Consider the following 26,226-nt stretch of genomic DNA (forward strand, 5'->3'; position numbering starts at 1 on the left):
CTTATTCTTCTTTCCAATTATGGCATCCCTATGCATCACTTTCCCAAGAGAGGAGTATTCTGGGGAAAAAAATTACGGCATATAAAGTCTTGAAAGTGTAGTAACTGTACAGTAGGGGACAGTAGCTGCAATGAAGGGTCTGAGCACATCTGTCTCATTTTGTTTAAAGCATGGTTGTTTCCACCTCAGATATTAAACTGTTAAATTAATTCCTGAAAACTCAGTCACTTGGTTCTCAGAGTGCCTGAATTCAAGCCGTGTTTCAGTAACATCAGGTTCTGTGCAAATAAACAGTAGGTTTCAATTGTCTGCTGCTAATTATCACCCAAATTTGATTTGCACACTCTTCAAAGGGACTCATATCTTTCCACTTAGTTATTTGTTTCAGTGCGATGAATCTTTAATTCAAACCAAACGTGGGTCAGTTTCCAACTGGAAAAAAAAAAGTGAGGAATGTGTTTATCCGCGGTCATATCAGTGTCTCTCTTTAGTTTTATATATGTGGTGATTCATGGCCTCAGTGGGGAGGTGAATTTGTGTCAATCTGAGAATTGGCTTTGCCTGTTTGGCAAGTTTGTAAAGGGTTTGGTCAGTTGTAGAAAGGCTTAAATAATTGTGCCTAATGGAATGGTTCTGGTGGGCTTTAGAATAAGGAGTGCAAGTCCTGAAGTTACACAGGCACAGAAAAATCTTGTTAGACTTCAATTCCCATCCTACCTATAAAAAGATGTCTATGTGAGGATGAAATGGAGAGATGGGATAACACTATCTAGACTCTTTTCTACTTCATTGAATCTGAACTTAAAAATGTGTATATCGTATTTTACCCAGGCTCCTTGGTTGTCACCGTGAGTGCACAGCCATAAAATTTCAGTCACAGAACCGAAGGAATTCTGGACATTTTTCTTTTTAAAATAAAAAGAAAGCACCAAATGCAAGCAAGAGGGCTATAGCAACAATAAAATTTCATTGTAATAAATACCACATGTGATCACAATTTATGAAGCAGACAATAAAGACTAATTTAAAAAGAGAAATCCTTCTATTCTCTTTCATGTGGCTAAAGGCAGCATCATTTCTGGCTGTGTTTACTGGAGATTTATTCAAAGATTTAACACCCCCTTCTGTTTTTCTTCTCCTGGAAGCTTGGAGGAGGATACTTTATTAACTTGCTATTCTTTAGATTCACATCTGACCTCTGTTTTCTTTTAATGTGGAGGTACTTGGTAAGAGTTTTAGGTTTTTTTCTTTAAAGAACACTTTCAAGATATTTCTGTAGTATGATGTAGCATTTCCTGCATTTATTTATTTTTTTCTAGTGACTGTAGTAGATGGACTTTCTTTTAGATAAGTCCATGAATACTGTAAAACCGGTCCTCAAATTCTGTGTGTTGTCTTTTGATACTTTCAAGATAGGTTATTTAATGCCTCAGCAAAAGAAGAACCTATTTTGGTTTGGTGCCCAAACAGTCAGCTAAGTCTGAACTGATAACCTAATGTAAAAATATTTGCTGCTGTCAGTGGAGGAAAGATTTCAACTTTATGGCAAATACTTCTTAAACCTCACTGTTTTGGGCTTCTGTCAGTCACAGTTAAAATCAGGGTTCTTCTGAAGTGGAGCTGTATTTACAAAATCAATATCATGTGCATTTTTACTGTGGCTGTATCTATACGGTGCATCTCAACAGGTTTTGATACAGGGTATTCTTCTTTGCCAAATGGAAACTTTTCTGTTTGTCTAGATCAGGGTTTCTGGATTCCAGTGCTATGTGACTGGTTAATAATCTCCATAATATTTTTACAGTTTATTTTCAGTCCTGCCAAATCCAATCCAAATAGTTGTATGTTTTCTTCCTACAGTGGAGGTAGAGTAGGCACTGGTAGAATTGGTACAACATACAAGACACATTAAGATGTATAGGATAGAAATTTTACGTTTGTATTGTCTCAACATTTGTTGGTGAAGGCAGGGGATCTTACTTACTTAACAAAACCAAAAGTAATAATAGGCTTAGGAACAAGTACTTGCCTGTCCCAATAGGAGTGGGATAAATCTTAAGGTAGACATGTTCAGATTTTTAGATGTATTTCATGTAAATTCTGTGGGTGTTTTGTAAGATTTGGTTGTGATGTATGTAGGCACCTCTTCTTTCCTCATATCTGTGGCTATTGTGCTCAGGTAATGAACAGCAACATGAGAAAGACTTTGCCTTTTTATATTCTCAGGGCCTTCAGATAATATCTAAAATTATTTGTCTCTGTTAGAGTGAAGCCCTAAAGGAATGGTCACCTCTGTGCAGAGATTTTGAGAGTGGATGGTGGTTGGCTCTGTTAAGTTCTTCAGTGGTTTAGCCATAATCTTCATAGTAGTTGGAGCTTACTTTAGTAAAACCTGAGCATTCACCTTTTTAAGGAACTTCTGTCTGCAGGTTAGCTGCCTGGAGCAATGTTTATACCATACGAAGCACGATACTATTGCTAAAACATCTTGGAATCATGCTGTTTTGTGGGAGGGTCTCTGTTCCCATTCTCGTTCTGCCAAAGACTCTGAGTTGAGACTCTGGGAACTTGTGAATGTGATGGATACTGTTTGAAATCACCAGTTCTGAATGAACACATGGGCTTTCTGTTGAGCCATTGCATAGCAATAACTGGTATCCTTCAGGATTTGCGTTCCACTCACTTGTTGCACAGTTCTCCATAGTCTAGAATTTCTCTTTGAATTGAAAATTCAGAGAAAACGAGGGCTTGAAGATGGGTTCCAACTCGTATACCCTCCCAGGTAAGGGAAAAGACATGGGAGAACCTCCTGATGACACAATTTTCTGCCTTTCAGGTCATTTCTTGTTGTGTATCTGGGTCTAAGTGCAACCATTTCTGTGGGAACAGTTTTGAGCTCTGGTCCTTCATTTTAATTCCTTCCAAGAGGAGGAGAGTGACCTGAAGTTCTCTTCTAGCTAGGTAGTATAGAGTAAGTGGATTTAAAAGTAAAGCTACATTTTTGAAGCTGTGTTTACTTTAAAATTCTTTAGCTTCAGAAACGGGTCTTTTTTTTTTTTTTTTTTTTGAGGTACCGGACTGCTTGAATTTTTCTCAATGTTTGGTGTTTGTAGTATCATGGAGGAGGAAGCTTTCCCACTCTGTAGCCTTTCACTCACTCTTTCTGTTGGTCTGTGACCCCTTTCTCTTAGAAAGCTTTTTAACTGAAGTGGTCTTTTGATGTCTAGATTTTTAGCCAGCTTTGTTACTTCGGCCAGGAGCCTTATGTTGTTGACTCATCACTTATAAAGAAGATACTTAACTGCAGACACCCTGATGCATTCTTGGTAATTCAACACATAGCCTTCTATTTACATAGATCAGTTTAATTGTAGAGGAAATTCTTAAATTTGCCAGACTGGACAAGAAACTAAAATAATACTTTGCTTTGCGTATCTAGTAACTTTAGTTCATTGACTAGTTCAGTCTAGAATAGTTTGCATCCCTACTGCATATTATTGCTCATAAACCAGTAACACAGACAGTCTGTGTGTGTCAGAGCTTGTGTCCCCAACTTTGTGCTGGACACTTGCACCTGGACTATCTGAGACTCAAATTGCCTTTATGTATGTAGGAATCTACTCTACAGTATTTGTTTATTGCTTTTGGTTCAGCAAGTCTGTTAGAGCAAAGTGAAGTATTACTATAGATTCTTCTCCAGTCCTAAAGTAATTTGAGTTGTTTATATAATTACAGTCAGAAAATAAGTATCAAATGAAGAAATGTGGAGAAAAACAGCTCAATTATATATGATTTTAAATAGGTTTTCCAAAAAATACTACTTGGTACAGCTCAGTCCTGAATTGAGAATGGGGAGAAATTCGCTGACCTCCATAAACCTTCAATGGGGCATGGCAGAAATAAGCTCTGTGGAGAACAAAGACAGACATTCTATTCACTAAAATTTCTCTAGTATATCCTAGCTAATCTTTACACCTGAGGAGTTTGGGGGCTGATGTGACCCCCCACGCTGCTTTCACACCTAGGTAACTTTATTAATTTCATCAGGGTGAGGTCAGGAAATTCTCAAAGCACAGGGCAGGTCCATAATGGAACTTTTATAAGGGCTCCAAGATTAGTGGTGTCCAGGGCATAAAAACACTTTGAGAAAAGTCTTTGACAAAATATCCACGTCTTTTCCCCCCTATGTTGCTATTAAGAAAAATGGGCCTTTCCTGTCTGGCGGAGAAACCTTGTCACAGTTATCCATGCCTTTGACGCCTTGACACCGTATTATGTTATCGCCATGCACTCCATACGGGGCTGTGTGCTGAGACCCTTGGAAACTGGAGCTGGTGCACAATGTGGAGCTTCATGCCAAGAACACTTTAGATCAGCTCTGCTGGTTGTTAATAAGTTCCTGGGCAGAATTCAAGGTGTTAGTTTGAACCTATAAAGCCCCAAATGGTTACCCAGGAGGCTGCTTCCCTTCCTGCAGCGCAGCACTTGTAACTGAGATCAGCCAGAGACACTTGACCTCGGCTTTGGAATTCACTTCCCAAATCCATCCACCTGGGCTGGGGTCTGTCAAAAGTTAGTGTGTGCTGTAAGCTCAGCTTGTCTGCCTGATGACCTGGTAGGGGATGGTGTGAGGTACTGGGGGTTTGCTTTATGCTGGTGGTGGAGTGTAATTTTACCTACTGGTGAGTGGTTGTTTTTTTTGGTTTTTGGGGTTTTTTTTTTTCCCCTTTTTCTTTATGCTAGAAAGAACAGTATATTTTTTTTAAATGATACCGTAACTACAATTTATACCTGCAATCATGTGGCTGGAACTCAGGCCATTACAAACTGCATTTTAATTAATTCCATTTCTGATTCAATTGAAATCAGTGGGAGTATACAACTCATTCCCTGGTACTGGGATTTACTCCCCTGAGCAAAATTTTTGAGATCAGATAAGAATCTATAAAGAAGTTCTATGTAAAGATGGATGAGATCAGGAAACCCTGATAACAGGACTTCTCTTGAAGACTGAGATCAGTGATGCGCCATTACAGAGCAGAAGTGTCAGTTGGAGAAAAGAAAGCAGAGACAAACAATAGTGTAAGTGTTTAGCAATAGAAATAATAATAGAAATAATAATACATAGCTGTTTTAAATGGGAAGCCTAGGAGAAGTCCAGTCACTTGACGAGAGAAAGATCTGTTGCTTTTCTGTTTGTTTCACCTGGAACTGTCAGGAGACGGAGGATAAGGCATTACAAAGCTGTGAGTATATATAAATCCCAAGGCTGGAGTATTTTATTCACCAGTGGCTCATCCCTAATATTGTTTGGCTATAGACCAAAGTTCCTATCTGATAAGACAGGATGTAAAACTGTGAGTAATCCATCCACCGAACAGCACAAGCCAGATTTTTCTGGTTTTGTGTGTATAAACAGTTTGTCCCTGCATTTTTATTCCCATTTGTTTAGACAGATCCCAAATGTAGGTGTTGCACTATGTGGTTGTCCACAGGAGAGAGGCACTGAACCCCCAGTGAACTCCACGGGCCTCCCACCCACAGACCCTCAAAAACACTAGGTCCCAGTGCAGCACATTCTTTCATAGAGAAAATATGTCAGACGCTCGATAAACCCAAACTTAATTTTTTTTCTGCTTTCAGCCTCCCAACTATGGGGATATAGCTGTTTTAGGCAACCTGGAAAACTGCCTCTCCTTCTTAAAGCCCTTACATATTCACACAGTGAACAAACCCCACACGTCTGTCATGACAAAAGGCTTTTCTTCAGAGGTAGAGCCATCCCTATGTACTCATGATTTTTCTAAACTGTGCGTTCATTGCCAGTAAAGAACTTCTATTCCCTAGGAAATCGCATGTCCCAGCTCTAATAAGTTTATTTGTAAGTCTGATTGACATATGATGGGACAAAGTTAGACTGACAGTGAGTGTTTCATTGATGTGAAATTTTACACCATATCTGGACATAGTATATACTTGGTTTATGATCCAGCTGGGCATGCTTGTTAGTTATTGTTGAGGTCAATCAAAGTGTAATTGTAACATAGGGAAAGACGGTCCCAGGGCTACAAAGATTTGTTTCCAACAGCTGCTATTCATTACTCATTAAACTCTACCTTCTGTTTTTGAAATTAATAACCCTTGGCCTTCTAACAAGGCATCAGACTTTAAGAATATAGATTTTAAAATCAAAGATGCACTAGTTTCATCCCTAGACAAGTGAGAGTACAAAGCACTTTAGCTAGTAATAGTAGTTGGCTGCAGAACTTACTATTTCTGCTTGTGGAAAACCAGATGTGAGTTAATTAACCTGAAATTTACAGGCACTGTATGCTGAATGTGAGAGAACTGACTGGTGTACAATAAACCCCAAACTTATGGAAGTCAGGGGGAACACTCAAAACTTCAGTTAAATAAAATTTCATCAAAATTCAGGCGAAGTACAGTATCACAGGTTTACAACGAGGGAATATCAGATTAAACAGAGTTTATTCAAATTGGCACTTGCACCTCCATTAAATTAGCGATTTTCTAAGGTCCAGTCACCGTTGTTTCTCAGAAGTATAGCACAGGCTTTGGCTCAGGATGATGGTGGAAGGAGGCACGTGACGTTTCTGTCCCATGAATCCCATTCCTGTGTCCCTGTGAATGTTGCTCCACTGAGATGGCACATGTGAAAGGTCTCAGGACAGCTTTGGAGCATGGCTGGGGACAGGGACTGCTTCACTGCCAAGTGCTAGCTCTGCAGTCCTGCCGAGCTGTTGTGCAGCTTCGTTTGTTGCTGCTGAAGAGCAGCTACAGAGGGACCTGGAAATTGTGGATGCAGTCCTACTGAGCTTATTTGACAAACAGTATTGTTTTGGGAGTGTTTTCTGTAGCTTGGTGAGGGAGGTGTTTTTTGATTCCATGAACCACAGAAAGAAAATAGGGATATCTGTGTGTGATTTGTTTGAATGAAAGCTGTAATTTTTTACTTGCAATATGAGTTGTCTTGTCCACTGCAAATTTGTAAACTGCAACAGTTAGTGACTACTGCTTCAAGTGGTCTCAGAACAAAGCAGTCAAATGTATAGCTATCAGTGGTGATATGGGATTAAAAAAAAAAGTTATGTAATTAGCTGCAAGGCAACTTTGTGACAGGCCTATACCCACATATCTATCTATCTGCAAAGAAAAAAAATATTTTTAAATCTTTACCTTTTTCAGTGGAAATATTTCAGCCTCTCTGTGGTGCAAGTTCCGATGCAGGATCCTGCGCTCTAAAAACAATTTAACGAGGGGAAGACATTCTCTTTGAGTTCTACCCTACCAAACCTCCACTGGAACAGACAAAAATTTTCTAGAGTTCACGACTAGACAACACCATCTTTGATGAGATTTCTCCTGTTGTGAGACAACCACCTGCCTGAAGAACAGTACCCTTTCACTGCAACGTCCTATCTATACACTGGTGGTGAGTGACCATGGTAGGACTCGTTACACTCTCTGAGACATCCTGCCTTCCAGACGTGTTGGGCACCATCGCTGAATAGTGGAGTTTTAAATCCTGTGTCTCTTTCTCCAAAACATTGGACTATTCTGTATTGGCATGAAACAAACTTGCGAGACAATTTCCCTCCAACAGTTATTACAAGTTTACAAATTGTAATAGTGAGCACCTCAAATTGTGCTTATGTTTCTTCTTGAGTTTTACGTCAGAGCCTGTGGAAAACTTATTTTGGTTGACTTCAGAGGATGCTGGTTCCAGCCCAGGCACATCCAGGCACATTTTCCCCATTTCATCACTTTGTCATCACAAAGGGCTAATACACTGTGGCTGAAATATATATGGGATATTGTTCTGAGGCTGGGTGTCTCAGTGCAAGCCATCTATGGGAAATATGATTACATTTACTGTAAAGCATGATCGTAAGACCAGTAACTATGGTAGTATATCATAAAGTTAATTGAAACTGGTCTAAGAGTGTTAATGCAGCCATCTTTCTATTCTCTGAATCAGTCTCTCATATCCTTTTCTTTCCTGTGTAGATTCCACTACTTATTCATGTGGAGTACTCTAAACCATCACTAAATGTTACATTTATGACATGTTTCTAAGCAAACATTGAGATATCCATTGCACATGAGCATGCTTCCTCAGCCCTACTGGCCTTGTTGGGTAGCTTATCTACTGTTCTGCCTAAGTCTGACCTTTCATGTTTAGTTACTTTAAAGACACTAGAAAACCAACTATCTACTCAATTTCCTTGTAGCTTGGGGGTAAGGTTAAAATATCATGTAGCTACCGTATGTTTGACATTATACAGCCACAAGTGATAAGCAAATATTTTCTTTTTAAATACATGCTACATTTTGCAAGAGTACATAACAAGTATTTTCATTGCTATTCTTTGTCCTGGAGAAGGCCTAGTGTTGTTAAATATAAAAAGTTGCCACTGGTGTTTATCTTACTAAATCTGTTCACATCAATTGGTTCTGCCTACCCCATATTTCAAAGCAAAATGATGGGGAAAGGTTGTATAGATTGCCTTTCTCTTCAGTTCTCAGCTTAAGGGTGTCCTGTTTGTAATTAAGGAACAATTTCTTTTGTGATGGTAGTCAAGAAATTTTTCTTTCTTATGTCTCTCTCTCTTTTCTTCACATAATATTTGGAAAGGTATAGGGAAGCCAGAGAACAGTTAATGCAGTTGGAAAATTTGTCGCTATAGAAGTAATTTGTTTTATTTTTTTGAGAAAATCTGAAACAGCTTCTGTATTGTGTATTCAAATTCAAATCCATATACTATCAGCAGCAACTTTGGAGGTAAAGGGCTGAATGCAAAGGTTTTGATTGCAAGGCCATCTGGCATTATTATGAAAAACGTTCTTGAATGCTTAAAAGAAACCTAAACCACATTGCTTAGTAGGTGCTGACTCCAATGAAATTGAACCATCTTGGTGCAGGTTTGTTGTCTGACTGTTGGAGAGACTGTGGGAAAATCAGCGCTTTCTATACTGATGAAGTGCCTGTGGCTGAGAATCATGATTTTAAGGGAAAAAACGCGAAATGGAATGTCTGGCATGTTGAAGCAAAATATTTTAAAATTGTAACTTTTCTTTTTAACTTCTTGGAAGATTCATGCAAGGTGTACCTTTTTAGAAGACCAGAAAGAGATAGTAAATCCATTGTTGCTCCAGTCCAGTCCTAGAGAGATAGACAGTGAAGAAAGATAAAATCTGTTTGCCATCTTTCACAGTCTGAAAGCGTTTGGGCAATACAGAGAAATATGTTTCTAGACAATATGGAGACTGGTATTATTTGGGTTGATCTCCTGAAGTCTGAGTTTTCAGATTTCTGTGAAACTCGGATTTGCTTGCCTGCTTTTCTTAAAGTCTGTGTGCTCTGTTTGCTTACAGCCTTCACTGCTTGGATGGAACCGAAGGGATTAGCAATGGGATGTAAGGGCTTTTCTATCTAGGTCAGATTGGATTTAGCACTGGCTGAAAATGACACCGTTTGTTTAGTATTCTGGATCCAAATGTACAGTGGCCAGATTCATAGCAGTCTGGGTCATCTGAGGTCATAGTGCAGCTAAAGTTGAGAAAACATAGCCAAAGCTGAAGCAGCATTTTCAGACTGCTAAGCAGGGAAGAACAACACTCACTATTCCCACACAAGGTTTCATTCGTGTGTATTTCCTCTTCCTTTTTGAGGCTGAACACTTTATTCCTAGATGCCACATGTAATGCATTTATGAGGTAGGAGAGCATGCATCAGGCCAGGCATAAATCTGATGAATTGTTTTTAGTTTGAGTTCTGGAGTATGAACTGCGTTGTCACTTCTCTGAATTAAGAGTCTGTTTCTGAGGCTGTCAGCTGGTTCAAAAGGTCCTCCTTTAGGATTTGAGGGGGGGAAGATCTTTTTTATCTTTTCACTTTGTACAAGATTTTTTTCAAGATAAAAAAAATAATTAGGAATGAAGAGTCTAAATATCCCATTCAAAAATGTAGATATAGAAAGCCTTGATCACTTCAGATTACTTTATTTCACCTTTAACTTGGTGGACTCGTTTCCACAGACAATGCCAGTTCTGGCGAAACAGGCGGCAAGCAGGTTCCCTGGAATTCCCACCATGCGATGCTGGAGCTCCTGCCACAGACACGGTCTCTTGTCCACCTGACGGGCTGTGATGGGAGCACACAGCCAGTCAGAAAAAGAAAGGGAAGATGGGATCAGTGACATGTTAATCTTCCTTGTGAGTGTTTCTACCCTTCCCTTTCCTTTGCTTAGCAGAGAAGGGAATTGGAAAGAAAAAGGAACCGGTTTCTGCTTTGGCACCAAGGCCCTGCCTGCATGGCAATTCAGTAGCTTGTGAGAAGCAAGTGCTGTTTGCCCCGGTCTCCTTGTCGCCAAGCTGGGTTACTTGCATCATGCATGAGGGAGAAGGTTCAAACTGTAATGCACTGGGTGACAACAAACAGCCAAAAATCAAAAGAATGGGGATTTAAATTTTGTTATCTGACTTCTACATGCCAAGCTAGGTGTATCCACCATGCTTGTTGCTGTAGTATCTGAGAACTACAATTCATTTCTTGTTTGAAATAGCAGAGCCCTGGTTCAAGGCCTTCATTTTGTATTGGTGAAGTAGTTCAGCCATGCAAAAATTCTAAGATTTATAAATTTGGCAAAGTATGGGACCTTCTCTGTAACTGAGATCTTTTTCATGACAGGGGACAATGAACTTCAGTGACTTTGCAGTTGCAGACATGCTGAGCTGCGTTGGTAGAATATTTCCTGTTTTGGGCAGATGAGATGTCATAAATCTTCATTCTCTCTGTGTTAAATTGTGTGTTAATGAAGATAGAACTTTCTTTGATATGAAACCAGGTTAAAAGAAGAATTCTGGTGAGACAAACCCAGAGACAGTGAAAACGGCAAATGAGGATACAGGGGAAATGGTGGATCCTGAAGAGGAATTTTTATGTGGACAATGATAAATTCTGTACAGCTATACTTGAATATTTTTAACATTTGCATTAAAATCTAAGGGATGCATTTACATGCTACTGGTACAGAAAATTACTGAAAAATTTGGGACTGGATTTTGGGCACAAGATGGATTTCACTACAAGTACACCTCCTCCATTCCCATAAAACACAGCCTGTCCTTCTATGTATAGTTCGTCTTGCCTTATTCCACAAAAAGGGTCTGCAAATGAGTAGCTAAAAGGTAGAAGGGACGATTCACCCAAAATGCTGTCTGCAGGGCTCACTTTGATGCTCTCACCAGTCTCATGTGCAGCACATCAAGAAATGAGCCCTCATGTTAGTTGCTTAATGTGTCCTCGGTTTGACTCACTGCTGCGTTATTCCAGTTTGATATTGGGGTAACACCATGGGAGTGACCTCCAAACTTTTTACCTCTCTGTCTCATCGAGGCATTTATTAAGCATCCAGTCATCTTGTTAACTGAGTGCCTTTCAGTCCTGTGCATAAGGCTGGCAACTCTGACAAGGGTACAGCATGCATTGCTGTTGTATATCCACTACATCTTCAGGACCAAATAATTCGGAGCTTGGTGGTATACAGAAAATCTCTTGATACCTGCAGATTGGTCACATATGTCATAGCATAAAGCACACTGAAATAACAAGGGACTTTACTACAGACTGAAAGGTCACCTTCAATAACAATTATTCCCTTTTTACAGCTCGCCTTCAGTCACGATCAGGCTGCACATTTTTGTGTTGCTTTCATTTTTCCCACTGATATTGGATGTTTTAAGGAGGTAAACCCTGGCCTCATCTATCATTCTGTCAAATGCTGCACATCAGACCTGTGCTTGAATTATCAGTTGCATGTGGATTATGTTACCTGTCTCAGTTCTGATCTGTTTCTGTTTTCCATATGATACAGCTGGTGTAGGTTTTTTTTATCATATAAAAGCTATAACCTGGAAGAACCAACATTAATTTCCTCTGGAGCCTTATGAAAAGTATCAAGGGTGCGCCTGACTTGTGGTGACAGAGCTTTTCAGCATAGTCTGAGAAAGAACTGCTTCTGGGCACACATGGCAGCCAGATATAACTTACACGCACAGCGGCATACATAGAGTACTAGTTCATTAACTTTCCCTTCATGAATCTGCTAACCAGATACTTTACTAGCACTTTTAATGTACCATCACATGTCTGGGGTCAGATACTAGTAATAGCCAGCTGCAGATCAGGCTGAGTTTCCATAAGACCTCAAACAATAGTGATTAGGTGAAAGCTTAATACCTTTAGAGTCTTATAAACCCTCTGTCTCATATATATTACATCAGGCATTCATGAAAGGGAAGACAGAATAAATTAGTCAATGTAAAATGTATCCGGAAGCCTAAGATAATCCTGTAATTCCCAGTAATATCCCTAATAACGTGACCCTAGAACCAGTGATGAAATGGAGCAACAAGGTCATTGCATGCCAGGGTTCAGATAAGATCTTCCGTGGATTCTTTCCGGCAAGATCTAACCAAAGAAGTTGAAAGTAATTTGAAAAAACTCTTGAAAGTAGTCTTTAGTCTAAAGGGATTAGGAGCCCACAGATGAATATGATGTTCCTCAATCTCCCTGAAAAAAAAGCTTTGCTGAGACAGCCTCAAATCACTGCAAAGAAATCATTATAATTCAGGAACCTGGGGTCTGTTTCCTCAATTCCCAGGCACAATGCAGCAGATACTAGGTATGATTAAGAAGTGGTGCGAGGGGACTTTAAATGGACCCTGTACGGGCAGCTGATTGAAAAAGCTTCTGGAAGGGGCATTCATCTGGGCTAGGTTCCTAAGAAAAGGAGAGCAGCATTTTGGAGTTACCTTTATCTTCCTCCTAGAGCTGCAGCAGAGGTGGTGAGGGCGCAAGGTGAGCCATGCAGCGGTCCTCAGCTGGAGCGCTTGCACCCTGGCCTGGTGAGCCACCTGCAGTGACTGCAGTGGGTTTTTTTTTCTTTTTGTGTGAGACAGGTACCACCAGCAGGAGCTGACAGATAAAAAGGGAGTGGGGGAAGTGGTTGACATGAAGGCTGATGTTCAACCGGTCCTGTGCACACAGCTGTGTGTGGAGGAGATGGGCACCTGTGGCCCTCTGGTTCTTAGGATCCTGGGATGACTGTAACGGAGAGGCCAGCAGCTGGGATAACAGCAGTCTGATGGGCAGGCCACCAAAACTGCAGTGGCACATGACCTGAGCTGAGAGGGGAGTCTCTGAAACCAAGAAAAAATTGTTTTTTGTTTTCTCCTTGCAGAAAAAAGACAGGTACCAGCAGAATGTAGCTGACCCCAAGGTATCTGCTTATAAATTACTGGTACTGGTGATGTCTGGGGCTTAGTACCATGTAGTTCTCCTTGAAACCACTCCCTATTTGTCCTTCCCATAGGATCCTAGGAGAAAGGGTAAGCAAGAATTTCTTTTTCCCACTGGAGTAGACTATGAACACAGGAGGACTTTCTATGACTATCTCTGGAAAGGAACTGTGGTTGGGACATATGGTCTTTTAATTCAGAAAAATCTTGTATTTTCCAGGGTGCTTGCCATAAGTCAGGGAGAGTTCGGGCTCATGGAAAAGATGGGTGGGTGGAAAAGCTGTTTTTTGTTTGTTTTTTTTTTATTTTTTTATTTCTCCAGTTCGGGCTCTGACACACAATGTTTCACTCTGTTGTTTGAGATTTTGCCACTAAATCCTTGGGAAGAAAGAATTTTCTTCCCCATTGCAAGGCTGGTATTGTTTGGGATACCCTGCTGGGCTTCTGAAGAGAAGTGATGACAGACACCCTGCAACAGACGTGAAAACCAGCTCTGGAATCTGAACAGCAAATCAAGCATGTGAGCAAAAGCTACGCTGACTTGTGTGTGTCTTCATTGTCGCCTGCCAGTTTCAAAACGGGCTATGTAAGTGTAGCACTTGAAATGCTTCTTGGGAAAATGGGCTGTTTTGAATAACTGAAGAGAAATGTAATGTAAAGATAACTTATAACTATGAAATGTATAATAGTGCAGTTTCTGGAGAGACAATGCAATATGGAGATCTGAGCTGTAAAAGCCTGTAAGTCAGATAAACCACCAGGGATTCACTTTTACCATAGTGAGAAGACTCCCAGTTCACAGTTTGGATGTGAGATGTCTGCACCCAATCAGAAAGAGCTGAGCCCCTTAGACAATTACAATTAGATCATTAAATGCCTGGCTGTATCATTAACTTTATATTGTAATAATAAAAGGGTAGTGAGAACCTCCAGTAAAAGAGTCAGATGATGTTCTGTTCCCAACCTGTGATTCCTATGGATTATGGGCATAGTTGCAGCCAACACACAGCACAGTTCCCATGTGAACAGATCTGGTTTCAAAATCACCGCTATGAAATAAACACAACAGTCTCAGGCAAGTGAGCTCTAGCCCACTTTGGTTTAACAGCAGAGAGTGATTCCTGCATGTAAACATTTCCAGTGCTGTGGAGCCTAAAGGGATGTTGTGCTCTGACCTTGCCTCACCTGGGAGCAAAACAATGGAGATGGACGAGTAGCTACGTTCACAGCAACGGAAGAGTGGGAGGAGAGAGACAGCATAGGTCTAACGTGGTTAACCCAGGCTTGGTTAATCAAGGGCTGTCTGGGGTATAGAGAGGCAGCCTTGAGGCAGGGAGGGTGACAGTAGCAGCTTTCACTCCCCATAGCAAAGGAACTGTGTCTGCTAGATCTACTCATACTGAAGGAAGAGGAACCTTATACTAATATAACTCATCAGATCAGACAGCAAAATTGGTCACTTAGCACACCTGAAAATGCTTGTGAGAATCTTATTTTTCTGTTTTCCTGTTTCTGACTTGGTAACCAAATATACTTGCATACTTATAGGTTCTACAGGGGTTAATTCACTGGGGCTACCTTGGGGATAGAAATATTTGGAAACGCTGGAATTCCTGTTTTTCCAAGTGTTAGTGGATGTTATCTGTTCATGTCCGACTGTGTCTTCGATATCTTCAGATGGAAGGTGGTGGTGACACCCCAAGCCATTTCATGCCAGCCATATATCACTGTTTTGGCACCAGTCCGCCTTTGACATCTGACCTAAGTACTATCAGTTGTAGTACATTCAATTGCCTACAAAAACCATCTTTCTGCTGTAAGGAATACCATTTCCTGTAGCTCCTGACAAACCCAAGGGGGCAGAGAACTCACTGGACAGGGCTCTTCCCTTGAGACTGTCTGCAATGCCTGTTTCCACTGTAGAAGAGGCCCTCTTTGCTCTCATATGTAGCTTGTACCTTTGAGGGCAGCTCAGCCTTGCACAGAGGACAGGATGGATAGCACTTGCTGAATGAAGGAACAGTTATTCAGTGTCTCACTTTATTATTCCATGGTTTTATGCCAGCTCTTCTGGGTCATATATGTTTCCAAAGTATCCTTTATATATAAAGCTCTCTCTTTTTGTGGACTTTTCTGTGGTGCTGCTGCTGAAGTTATCTGAGACTTTCATAGCAATGCATACATTTTTACTCTGCCCCTGTGAGGTGAGGAGATGGCCCAAACCAGTGGTAGAGGGCTTTAAGACTGCAACAGGGATGTTGAGTCTCCGATAATTTCAGCTGGTTTTGTGAGAGATTAACACTCTAGACAAATCTGGTTCAGACTCTCACCCCGAGGTGAGACTCCCAGAATTGGTGACCATCTGTGGGGAACTGGGAGTGCCTGAGCTGCCTTGAGTGACCTGAAACCATTGCCCATCACCAAGAGTAAACCTGAATTGCTGAGAGCAACATTCACGTGCTGGAGCCATGAAAATGGCTGTCCCTGGATTCACTTTGCACCTTCCAGTCTTCCCAGCAAAAAGGCAGAATGAGGAAGAAAGCAAGAGAGATGTAAAAACCTGTGAATAGTAAATAGGTAGCTCATCTCTGTGGGTTTTTTAAAATCTCCCTCAGCAGCGTCAGTGTTCAACAGGGATTTAATCCTGCCCCACTGATAATGAAAAAAGTTTTTTTTCCCCACTATTTTCAGCTGGACCTTTATCAAACCTACTGCCCAAATCCAGGTCATTTTGTGCACCAAAACACTCTGAGTGCTCAAGTTGAGAGCCTTAATGCTCTGACTTTTTTTTTAAAACTTCTACTCTTTTTAATGTGATTCCTGGGGAGTTTTGTACAAAACCCTTCACCCTGAACATTCACGATACAGACTCCCATGTGATCATCAACAGGTCTGAACTGTTAGAGCCAAGCACAAACCTGACTCATGTGAAGCAATATGCTCTCAGACTAAAGATGCCACAGTCTTTCTGAAAACTTGGGGGAGACTCCCTAAGAGCATCAAAGTGTGAGAAAAATCAGTACAGGAGATCCCATCCTTGCAATGATAGCGGTAGCTGAAATGTTCATTTTGCCAATGGGCTTCCCAGTTAAATGCAAACAGAGGAGGGCTTGTGATTCCTGACTGAGGTTTAATGGCATACAAGAGTGGGATATTTCTTTCAATACGATCCTGACAACATCTACTAAGCCCCATTTGGCAAGGCTCACAAAATAACCTCTGCCAGTTGATATAGAATCGTAGAATCATAGACTCATTTAGGTTGGAAAAGACCTTCGAGATCATCGAGTCCAACCATCATCCATGCCCACTAAACCATGTCCTGAAGTACCCTGTCTACTCACTTTCTGAATACCTCCAGGGGTGGTGACTCAACCACTTCCCTGGGCAGCCTATTCCAATGTCTGACAACCCTCTCAGTAAAAAAATTTTTCCTAATATCTAACCTAAATCTCCCTTGCCTCAACTTGAGGCCATTTCCTCTCGTCCTATCTCCAGCCACCTGGCAGAAGAGACCAGCACCCACATATTGCCTGGACCACTGGAATTTTTGCCCTACATATTAAAATTATCTATTTGCTATATGTTTTTTTTTTTTTCTTTTTGAAAATGGCAGAATTATTCTTTTTTTTGTTCATACTGAGGAATATAAAGACATAAGGAAAAACTTTGCTTTTTCTCCAGCCCCCATTATTTAATGCAAACAGTCCATCTGAGAACAACACTTCCACCAAGGCCCAGTAACTGAGTTCTGACTTTGCTTTTAAGCCATATTTCATCTAATGTTGGGAGGGAGTGTACTTCTTTGCTCCTCTATAGCTGGAGCTCATAAAGAGCGAGCTTTTCTTGCTGACAGAGTACTTCAGAAATTTAGGTTTTGAGGTTTATATTTTTGATATTACCATCCCATGAAAGTAAATAGATAATTAGGACTTCTTTTTTTACAGGGGAAGAAATGGCAAGGGAGGATGAGAGAGATGTCCAGATCTCAGCCTGAAAACAGCAGTCTCTTGAAAGCAGCACTGTGGTGGGCAGTTTCAGTATAGTGATTTGTTTGATCTATTATAAAATCCTCTATACCAGTGTGTAGCTACCACCCACTTATATTTATTATGCAGTTTTATTTTTGCTTGGTAATATTTTTCTTGTGTTTATTTTAAAAGGTCTACATTTTGTGGTGACAGTCTCCCATTTTCCAAATTAACTGCTAGCAGATGTTGCTGTGTGGTGTGAAGCACACACAGCAGCCTAAACTGCCAAGGTCTGGATACTGGCTTAGGAAAAAAAAAAAAAAAAAAAAAAAAAATCTTTGTGTTATTCAAGCAAGTTTCAGGAGTGTCTATAAAGTGCTTATATAGAATCTTATTGAGAAAATAAATTACTGGGTTTTTTATAGCTTTTAGATGGTTTTAGTGTTTGGAATTACTGCTGAAACCTAACAAGTCTGTACCGTGGTTTAAGAAATGAAGTATCATTTGAGCAGTGTTATTTAGGAAAGGATTAGCTGCTGATACATTATATACAGGCAAACACAGGTAAGTGGTACTTGGAGCTACAACTGCCTAATATTCTCTCTTATAAAATCCCTGCTACTGTTGCACATGCTGCTAAACCGTAGCTTTTGGAGCTAAGCTAAAAGCTTCAGTGTGAGCAGAGCGCTTTGAGTAGGCTATTTTTTGAAACTATAGCTGAAAATGAGATTGAGAAGTGGGGGTTTGTGCTCTTACTTTTGGAACACAGTATTGCAATTTGGCTGGGGCATTGTCCTGTTGCCAAGGATGTGCTGTTTTGCTGCATCTGTGAAATTTCACCCAGTTTTGGACAAGCCATATGTTTGTGAGAAGCGGAGGCTGCATGTGTTGGAGTGACTTGCTAGGCAGGTAACTAACCTGTCCGGACCATTTAGGTATCATGCTACCATTGCTCATCCAGGTAACTAGGTAAGTTATAACCCTTTGCTGTTCTCCATGCCTGATGTGAGTAGGATAAGAGGCGGAAGGAAAGGGTGTTACAGTGCAGCAAGTAATTCACTGCCTAACTTGTTGCTGGAGTGCTCAGAAGGAAGCATGGCTGGTGTGGCTATGGCTCCATCACAGAAGGTTTTTAAGATCTGTTTGTGCGAGTGCTTGTTAGGAATGACGCAGGTGTAGCTGGTTCTGCTTTAGAGCAGGGAGATGGACTAGAAAACCTTTAAAGTTTCCTTTTAAATCTACTGTCTTCTGTCTAAGCCTTGCTCTGTAGCCTCCCTCAGAGAAATTGGAAAGTTACCCGGGTTTGCCCCATTAGATCCATTACTGTAGAAGAGCTGCCCACTAGATGTCACTGGTACTTCACTGAAATAAGATTCAAAAAGCCTTTTCTGGTAGGTCGCTAAAGAGCTGGTGTACAGGTGAGCATCATCACTGTGCTTGCACCCGTGATGATGCTCCTGTGCTAAGGCTCGTACTGCCTCTCCACGGGCATCCCGTGTTCACCTGAGGAATGGGGCTCGCCCGGGGCTTGTGTGTGGTGGCTAATACCTTGCACAAGTTCAGGACCAGAAAATGAGCCTGTGGGTGGGTACAGTAACACTTTTGGGATTAGCACTGTGCAAGCACATTAGGTCAAATGCCTCTCTTGTTGTGAAGGTATTTCAATGGTGCTCTATTTACTAGGATTACTAAGGATTTTATTTTCTTATCTTCCAAATGCAACAGCTAATTCTGCATTTTGTTCTAAGACAAAACTCCATGCTGATAAGGAATATGCAGACTTTTGTATGCTTTTTCCCTTTTAAAAAAAACCTGTAAAGAGGACCCGAAAGTCCAATAATCTTGTTAAAGAATGGTTATCACAAAGATGGCTGATACACAGAACCTGGTCTTTACCAGTGTTTTTAATGCATAAGTTGGACAAATTATTTCTACTTTATTTCACTTGAACTACTAGGGTTCCCTCCAGTTAAATCACCTGTAGTTGGCCTACAGTTGACCCTTTGTTGACTTATTTAATCATCTGCCTAGTTTTCAGAAAAGGTTATGAGCATTCAGACTTAAATCAGTCCTTGAAAAGCTCCTGTCATTAGGCTCGTACCTGATAATCTGCTCGTCACATAATATGAACACAGATGACAATCACTTACCTCTTTTATGTCATGATATAAGGCCAAAATTACCTTAAATGAGGAAGAAAGCCATTATTTAATCAATGGAATTGCATCAATTGAGTAAAATTTGTCTCTAGTGTAAACAAATGGAATGTCTTTGCGCTCTGTGAAAACAAGACTAAATTACTTGCAGATCTTGCAGATAGAAAAACATAGGAAGTGGACTTGTAGGCTGACACATTCAGGGTTTCAGAGTATGCATTTAAAGTAATTATCCAGATTACACTGGATTACTTAATATATTTTTTGCATCATGTGTATGCACTTTTATTTTTGAAACAATAAAAGTGATATTAGCCTTTTTTCCAGTAATGTTTGATTATTTGAGAAATTCATTAGAACAATGCGGGATTATTACCAATAAATGTACTAGTTAAATAAGAAAATGTCAAAAAGCAGTTTTAACTTTTGAAGGTGAGTTGAAGAGCAGTCGTCAGTGTGTCCCACGACAGAGAAGTTTTTGGTACATGTACATATAAAAGACTTGATGTGAGAGAATGACCTTTCATTAAAAAAAAATAATTAAAAAAAATTGAAGTTTCCTCCTTGAGGCCCATACATATATAAATAGCAGAACACAATAAAGAATTTAGCAATTTCTAGATTCATGCATTTACCTAATTACCTGGTTTTAGTACTATGAACACTCAATATTTAGTGGCTACCTTCTGAAGAACAATCTATATGTGGAAAAAACAGAAGCTGCATGGGCTATTGGGAGATTAGCCTGCAGGTATTTTACAGTTTTCCACAGGTCCAATGGAAGAAAATGTGAGTGTGTTAAAGATGTATGTTTCTAATCTATAAATACCATAATTTCTTACTTGCTGAAGTAAATTTTGTTTGCACTTTTGTAACTGGCCTGAAGTGACCAGCTGGAGTAAGATCAATCATGTGCTTGACCTGACACCTCTAGAATGCAAGATAGGCCTATGTGAGTCTTCCTCACTGATTCAGAAATTGGGATTGCTCCATAGGCAAGTCTGTAGGAAGAAGCTAGTCTGGGAACCAGGTAGTTAATCTTTTTTTTTTTTTTAAAGCTCCTGTTGCAGCCTTTTGGAGATAATGTTGGATGATTGAAAGAAAGACTGTAGGAAAGGCAACAAATCGTGGGTTTGATGTGTAGGTCTTGATTCAAGCAAGAGGCTTCCAGGACAGCCCCTTTACTCAATGAATGCCTGAAGAACCAAGTCAAAAGACATTTAATAATCTCAGCACTTTGTAGGAGTGGTCCTTAACAGTGACACATGATAGCTGACAGGCAAAAGGTAGAGGGCTGGGCAAAATTTCACCACCAAAGATAACAGAAAAGGTAGAGTAAATATGCAGTGCATTAGTCCTCCCCTTCCTCTTCTTTCAGTTGTCTAGGGTTGTGGTTAGGCGGGGATTTTGAAGTGGTAGGGTCCACAGCAGGGAAGGAGCTACCAATTGAAAGAGTCTGCACCTCACTGCTATGGTATCCTCTTCTGGCACTGTCTGTGCCAGGCTCTGACTTGAGGAAACTGACTCCCCTGCTTTTATGCTAGCTGTGTGCAGAAGCTCCTGTCAACGCGAGGGTGCGAGGCGTGACTGTGATCCATGCAAAGGTGAGACTGAGTGCCTGCTGTTTCCATCATTTGTCAAGTTACACCACATGGAAGAGAGCATTTGAAAGATGCTGGGCTGCATCTTTTCCCTAATTGTGGTTAGGGAACAGCAGTTGTGGTGGTGTTTTCTTCTCAGATTCCTTTTCAGGAGAATAAAAGGAGAAAGAAATAGCTTCTTGGTGGAGCTGGAGATTTGGAATCAGAGCTCTTTGTTCTGTCCTTGACCCTACCAATACAGGAGCTACAAATTATGAACCAAAGTTACAGAAGAAATGGGGATTCCTTGCTGCCCAAAGTGTTGGGTCCGGATTTCTGACAACGCATGGAAAGCGAGCTCATCACCATGTAATGCCTAGAGATTTCGTTGTCATGTGTGATAGTAACTCTCATGCTCTCTCCCTGCGCCATGGAGGTTAACCATCCGCAGAGGGATATGAACTTGAAACTCCTTTGGTTTATTTGAACATATGACATCTACAGCTCTCTCCAACATCTGTCTTCACCACCAGCCCTAAAGTCGCAATCTGGCTACACACAAGTCAGTGAGTTTGTTGCCCCTGAGGTTACTCTACAGCCATTTATCCACAGGAGCCAGAGTTTCTGTGTTTCCATGGTGGCAACTTTAACTGGACCAGATCTCAAGACTCCACAGGTGGCCTCTTGCAATGGGATGTGTTTCCCATTTTATGGTGGTGGTATAAACTAAGGGGTCCTTTCTGCAGGCAAATTTTATGGGGAGGAGAAATGGTTTGTTCAGCTGAAAACAGAGTGGAAGGGTGTGAGTGAGGAGGCTTTGGGTAGGATCCTGGGGGACAGTTCATATTATTCTGGATTTTGAGAAATCTGCAGGAAGCAACTGCCAGCTCTGGTTTCATTAGGGTGATGCTCCCTGAAACTCCCTTGGCAGTTGGCTTCGTTTACAGGTCAGTATAATGATAAAATTCACTTCTTTTCATTGGAGGGGTTGCTTTGGATGTCTGAATATGTTTATTCAGAAATGCCTGACATAGTAGCTGATAAAGAAAACACTATGCTAGATTTTCATAAAATAAATATATCTGATAGCCAATAATGAGTGACATCGCTGTATTTGTCTGAGAATCTGATTCCTACCACTTCTAATTTCATGCTTTAGGGTCTTGTTTCTCTTCTTTTGCCATTTAAGATAATTTGTTACCTTTTAACTGAATTTAAAAATATGTTCTTTATTGTTACGCTCTACATAGTAAAGCATACTTAAGCAGCAAGGTAGAGAAATCCGCACCTTGAGAGAGTATCGTGTTGTACTGAGACTTCTGAGAGATTAGCTTTTGAAGAACGTCTTTGTTTTTATTCTGAATATGATCCAGTCCTGGGGATTTAATTTTCTTCTCCAGATCATTAGATTTGCATGTTTTCTTATCAAAGGAGGAATGAGTTTAGGGCATGAGCCTGTAAATCTGTTTTCACATAATTTATGAAGTCACATGGTACTGGTGCCACTGAAGGGAAAGATGCTGTTTATCTTTTAATTTTACAGTGACATCTAGTCCTTTCAACATGTTTTTCATCTTTAGAGCTCAGTGCATTATTCTGGTTTCCCACACTATGATTGTCCAGGGATTGGCAGGTCTGTGAAAAAAAGTTCACATAAATTTTGTTCTCTTTCTGCTTAGTCACTCTCCCTTCTGCATCTCCTTACAGCGCCCATCATCCAACAAAGTCAAGTTGACTTTAGTAATGCAAGATTGGCACTTTGCTGGATATCTTTGGTTGGACAGAGGAGTAGAAATTTAGGAGGATCTTGTTAGTCATTTGGGTTTTCTCTCAAGTCAGCCAGCTTGCTTTGTTCAAAGGCCAGATAATTATCCTTTTGTTCAAAAGACTGTTCTCGTCCGTTCTCCACAAAGAAATCTGAAAAGTTTATTGTTTCCGTGTTGTGATCCCTTAACGGTTGCTGAGGTTTGTGAATGACTTTTTCTATCATTTATGAAAATGATTATGTGGGATTTGCAGAAAAAAGTTTCTGGTTTCCTCCCCCTTCCTCCCATTAACACTCTGAATATCCCAGGGAGTGATTTCAGCTGTGTTCAGAACCACAACCTGTAAGAAATGATAGTGTGCTGGTGTGTTATGGCAGCCAGGCACAGCGTGACCATGGGGAATCGCCCCACAAGTGCCACGTATGAAGCAGACTGCTCACGGTTAGGGCCAATGCTATCTTTGTGGGAAGAGACAAACAGCCTGATGCGGTTTGCATAAGCTAGAGCCACTTCTGGCTCTGAAGAGGGGAGGAACAGGACCAAAGTCAGTTTTGAAAGTGGATTTGAAAGCTGTGCCTAGTTAATTTAGATGCCCTTCTTATTAGGGGTTTGAGTATTAAGGGGTGAAAAGTGGATTGATCTCTTAAGGTCTTCAGCTTCCGTGTCCATCTCCTGTTGATGTTAATGGGGAGTGGGCTTACAAGACAAAAACAGTAAATGCGGCTTCTGAGGATGAGTATAGTTGTGATTTCCCAAGCCTTTGGATCCTACCGGGAAACTCTGAGACAAAAAGACAAAAAGCTTCCTATTGCCAAAGGTTCAAATACTGTATTTAAAAGCAGCTTCCTCCAGGTTTCTAAAGGCAGCTGATCAAAGCGTGGCTTTGTGCAGAGAGCACAACACGCTTCACATGCACCCAAATTAAGTTGCTTTCCTGTAGCAGCAGCAGCATGGCTGAATGCTAGCCTGTGCTTCCCAGTGAGCCTGCTTGCCATGTTGCTCCTCTTCTCTGAGTGAGCAGCTCTCAGCAGGCAGCTGCTCCCTAGTCGGGTTGTTTTTGGGTAAGCTTAGTATAAAAAGTGGGATTGCATTATCACTGTGAGGAACAAAGTGCCAAGGTTTTTTGAGTGCTTGTAACACTAAGTTGTAAACTTAGTTGTTACAGACTCCAAAGACTGAGAAACTGGGGTCTGTCAGTCCAGGAGCTGCTGGGACTCCTGTTTGACATTGTCTGCTCCGCTGTGACATAAGCGTGCAAGTATTTTGCTTGGAGCAGAGGAGCTGTGCTCCAAAGACAGCTTTTGGGCTGGGTCTGAAACCCTAATTTTCACAGGTCTGAAGGAGTCACAGTTCCTGCTACAGTCAACAGGAGATGCAGGTGCCAATATTGCTGAATAGCAAGACTTGATTCAAGTTGGATACTCTTGGTTTCAAGTTGGCAGTTGAAAATGCTGCTTCTAGTGTCTGTGCGTGTCTCTTGAAGATGTGGGATGCTGTCAGGCTTGGCTGACTGACTGATGTTTGCCAGTGTTTTTAAGACCCCTCAGAGGTTTAAACAACTGTACGTTACTATTGTTATTAACAATCATAAGGTATTTGTTTTATTATAACTTGGGCAGTATTTTATTCAGAGCAGCTCAACCCATCTTCTAATATCCATGAGTTATGGTTTGGTTCCTTGCCAGTCATTTCTCCAAAAACTTGGTGCTCTGGATTTTGCTTTGCTCAGTGAGACAGCCTGAGCTCTTCTGGCTTTGGGAGCAGTGGATGTAAATATGTGACATTACATCCCACAAATGGCATCATGTTTACAGCACAAGGGTCTGGTTCACCTCTGCGTTTCAGTTCATACTGCCATAACCCCATTTATTTCAACACAGCTGATCTGGAATAATACAGGTGATAGTCGGAGAAGTTGACAAAAATGCCTGTAGGCTACTACAAACAGTTAAAAATAATACAGCAACCTGACTCAGCCTCTCAGATGGCAAAAATTCCTCCGCTGCATTTAAGTTGGGTGGCCAGTATACTGGGATCCATCTTCATTACTTGCATATTTTATTGTGTTTAAAATGATGATTAAGGGAAAGTCAGAAAGTAAGGTAGAAAATACAGAATGCTTGAATTCACTAAGAGCCAGAGGAGATTCATTAAAATGTGCTTTGCCACCCCAGACCAGCTCCTTACCTGTTCTGCAGAAACACAAGCTGTGGCTTCTTTAAAATCCACTGCCAAGAGAACAAAATGTTGCTTTCTTTCACTTTTTTTTTTTTTTAATATGTTCTCTCTCTCATTAGTCCTGTTGTTTCTGTATGAATAAACCTGGCTGCGTGTCCGTCCACAAACAATTTTGTGATATGCCTCGTCCAGCAAACAGATGCTGTTTAATTTCTTCTGATTGCTTTTCCTGATGAACCTCTTCATTCTCTGTATTGTTACAAGACACAATTCAAGATTCTTCAGCTTATTTCTTGGTTTCTTTTCGAAACAGAATAGGGATGATGATTTATTACTTGTATGATATTAGGCCTAAAAGCCCTTTCCTGGGCTCTTACTCAATTGTTCCAGGAGCTATATAAAACCAGAACAAAGGCGATGTGTGTGCATATTGCATACTTTTTAACTGATTGTTCTAGAAAGGCAGGAATTCTCCTTAACTGTAAGACAGATTCTCTCTGTTCAACTCTATTAGCTGTATACCAAGATTGAAAAATCTGACCAGTATCATTTAACAGTAGATGCTCTTCATACTGTCCTTGATAACTTCAGTGATGAGAACGAATTAAATGAGAGCTTGCCTGTTGCAAGAGGTTGCATTTCAGAGGATAACCTGATAATTAATTTTTCCTGAAAAGGACACTATGTCTTAGTTATTTCCCTTGTAGGAAATTCTGGTTCATCAAAGCCTGTTTGCTGCTTAGGTAAGTTCAGGTTTCACAGGAGAATGACTGACCGGACATTGGGATGTCACAAGAAGATTTTGCAGGGGCTTAATGTAGTGTAAGCCAATTTAGCAAATATTATTTGTCTTTATTTTTCACATCTAGCTCTCTAAGGCATACTTAATTTTTAGTCTAACCTGTTTCTAGCAGTTCTTGCTTCTATAGAACTTTCCAGTTATTTGGAAGCTTTTTCTACTGACAATCTTGATGCTGATAAATAAAAACAAATACTAGAAGACAGCAGAGCTCCTAGAGAGCCATCTTGCTTATATAGCTGTTCTTTCCCTGGGTATCTGCCACCGCCTCCAGGGAGCAGGATGCAATGAAACCGTAGACGCTCCTTTGAGGGATTCTCACTGAGCTGTTGACAAGTTCTTCATGGGCTGTGGACAATATACCACTAGGCACTTGTGTCACACCACAGGGCCTCCCACTGACGCTTATCCTTTTCGTTTGGCCTCTGACCTCCGCTGCTTGCCACTTAGTGA

At 40.7% G+C, this 26,226-nt stretch overlaps 1 protein-coding gene across 2 annotated transcripts in view; it reads left to right on the plus strand.

Moving 5' to 3' along the window:
* Positions 1-26,226, plus strand: part of BICRAL (BRD4 interacting chromatin remodeling complex associated protein like) — a 135,690-nt gene that overhangs the window by 59,703 nt on the left and 49,761 nt on the right. The window contains exon 16 of one of the 2 annotated variants that reach the window (XR_005933884.1): positions 13,266-13,843. The exons of the other annotated variant lie outside the window; for it this stretch is intronic. The gene's annotated coding sequence lies outside the window, so the exon portion shown is untranslated. The remainder of the gene's footprint in view (positions 1-13,265; positions 13,844-26,226) is intronic. 2 annotated transcript variants of the gene reach the window in all.

This window comes from Aquila chrysaetos, chromosome 13 (assembly GCF_900496995.4).
Source record: "Aquila chrysaetos chrysaetos chromosome 13, bAquChr1.4, whole genome shotgun sequence".
NCBI lineage: Eukaryota > Metazoa > Chordata > Aves > Accipitriformes > Accipitridae > Aquila > Aquila chrysaetos.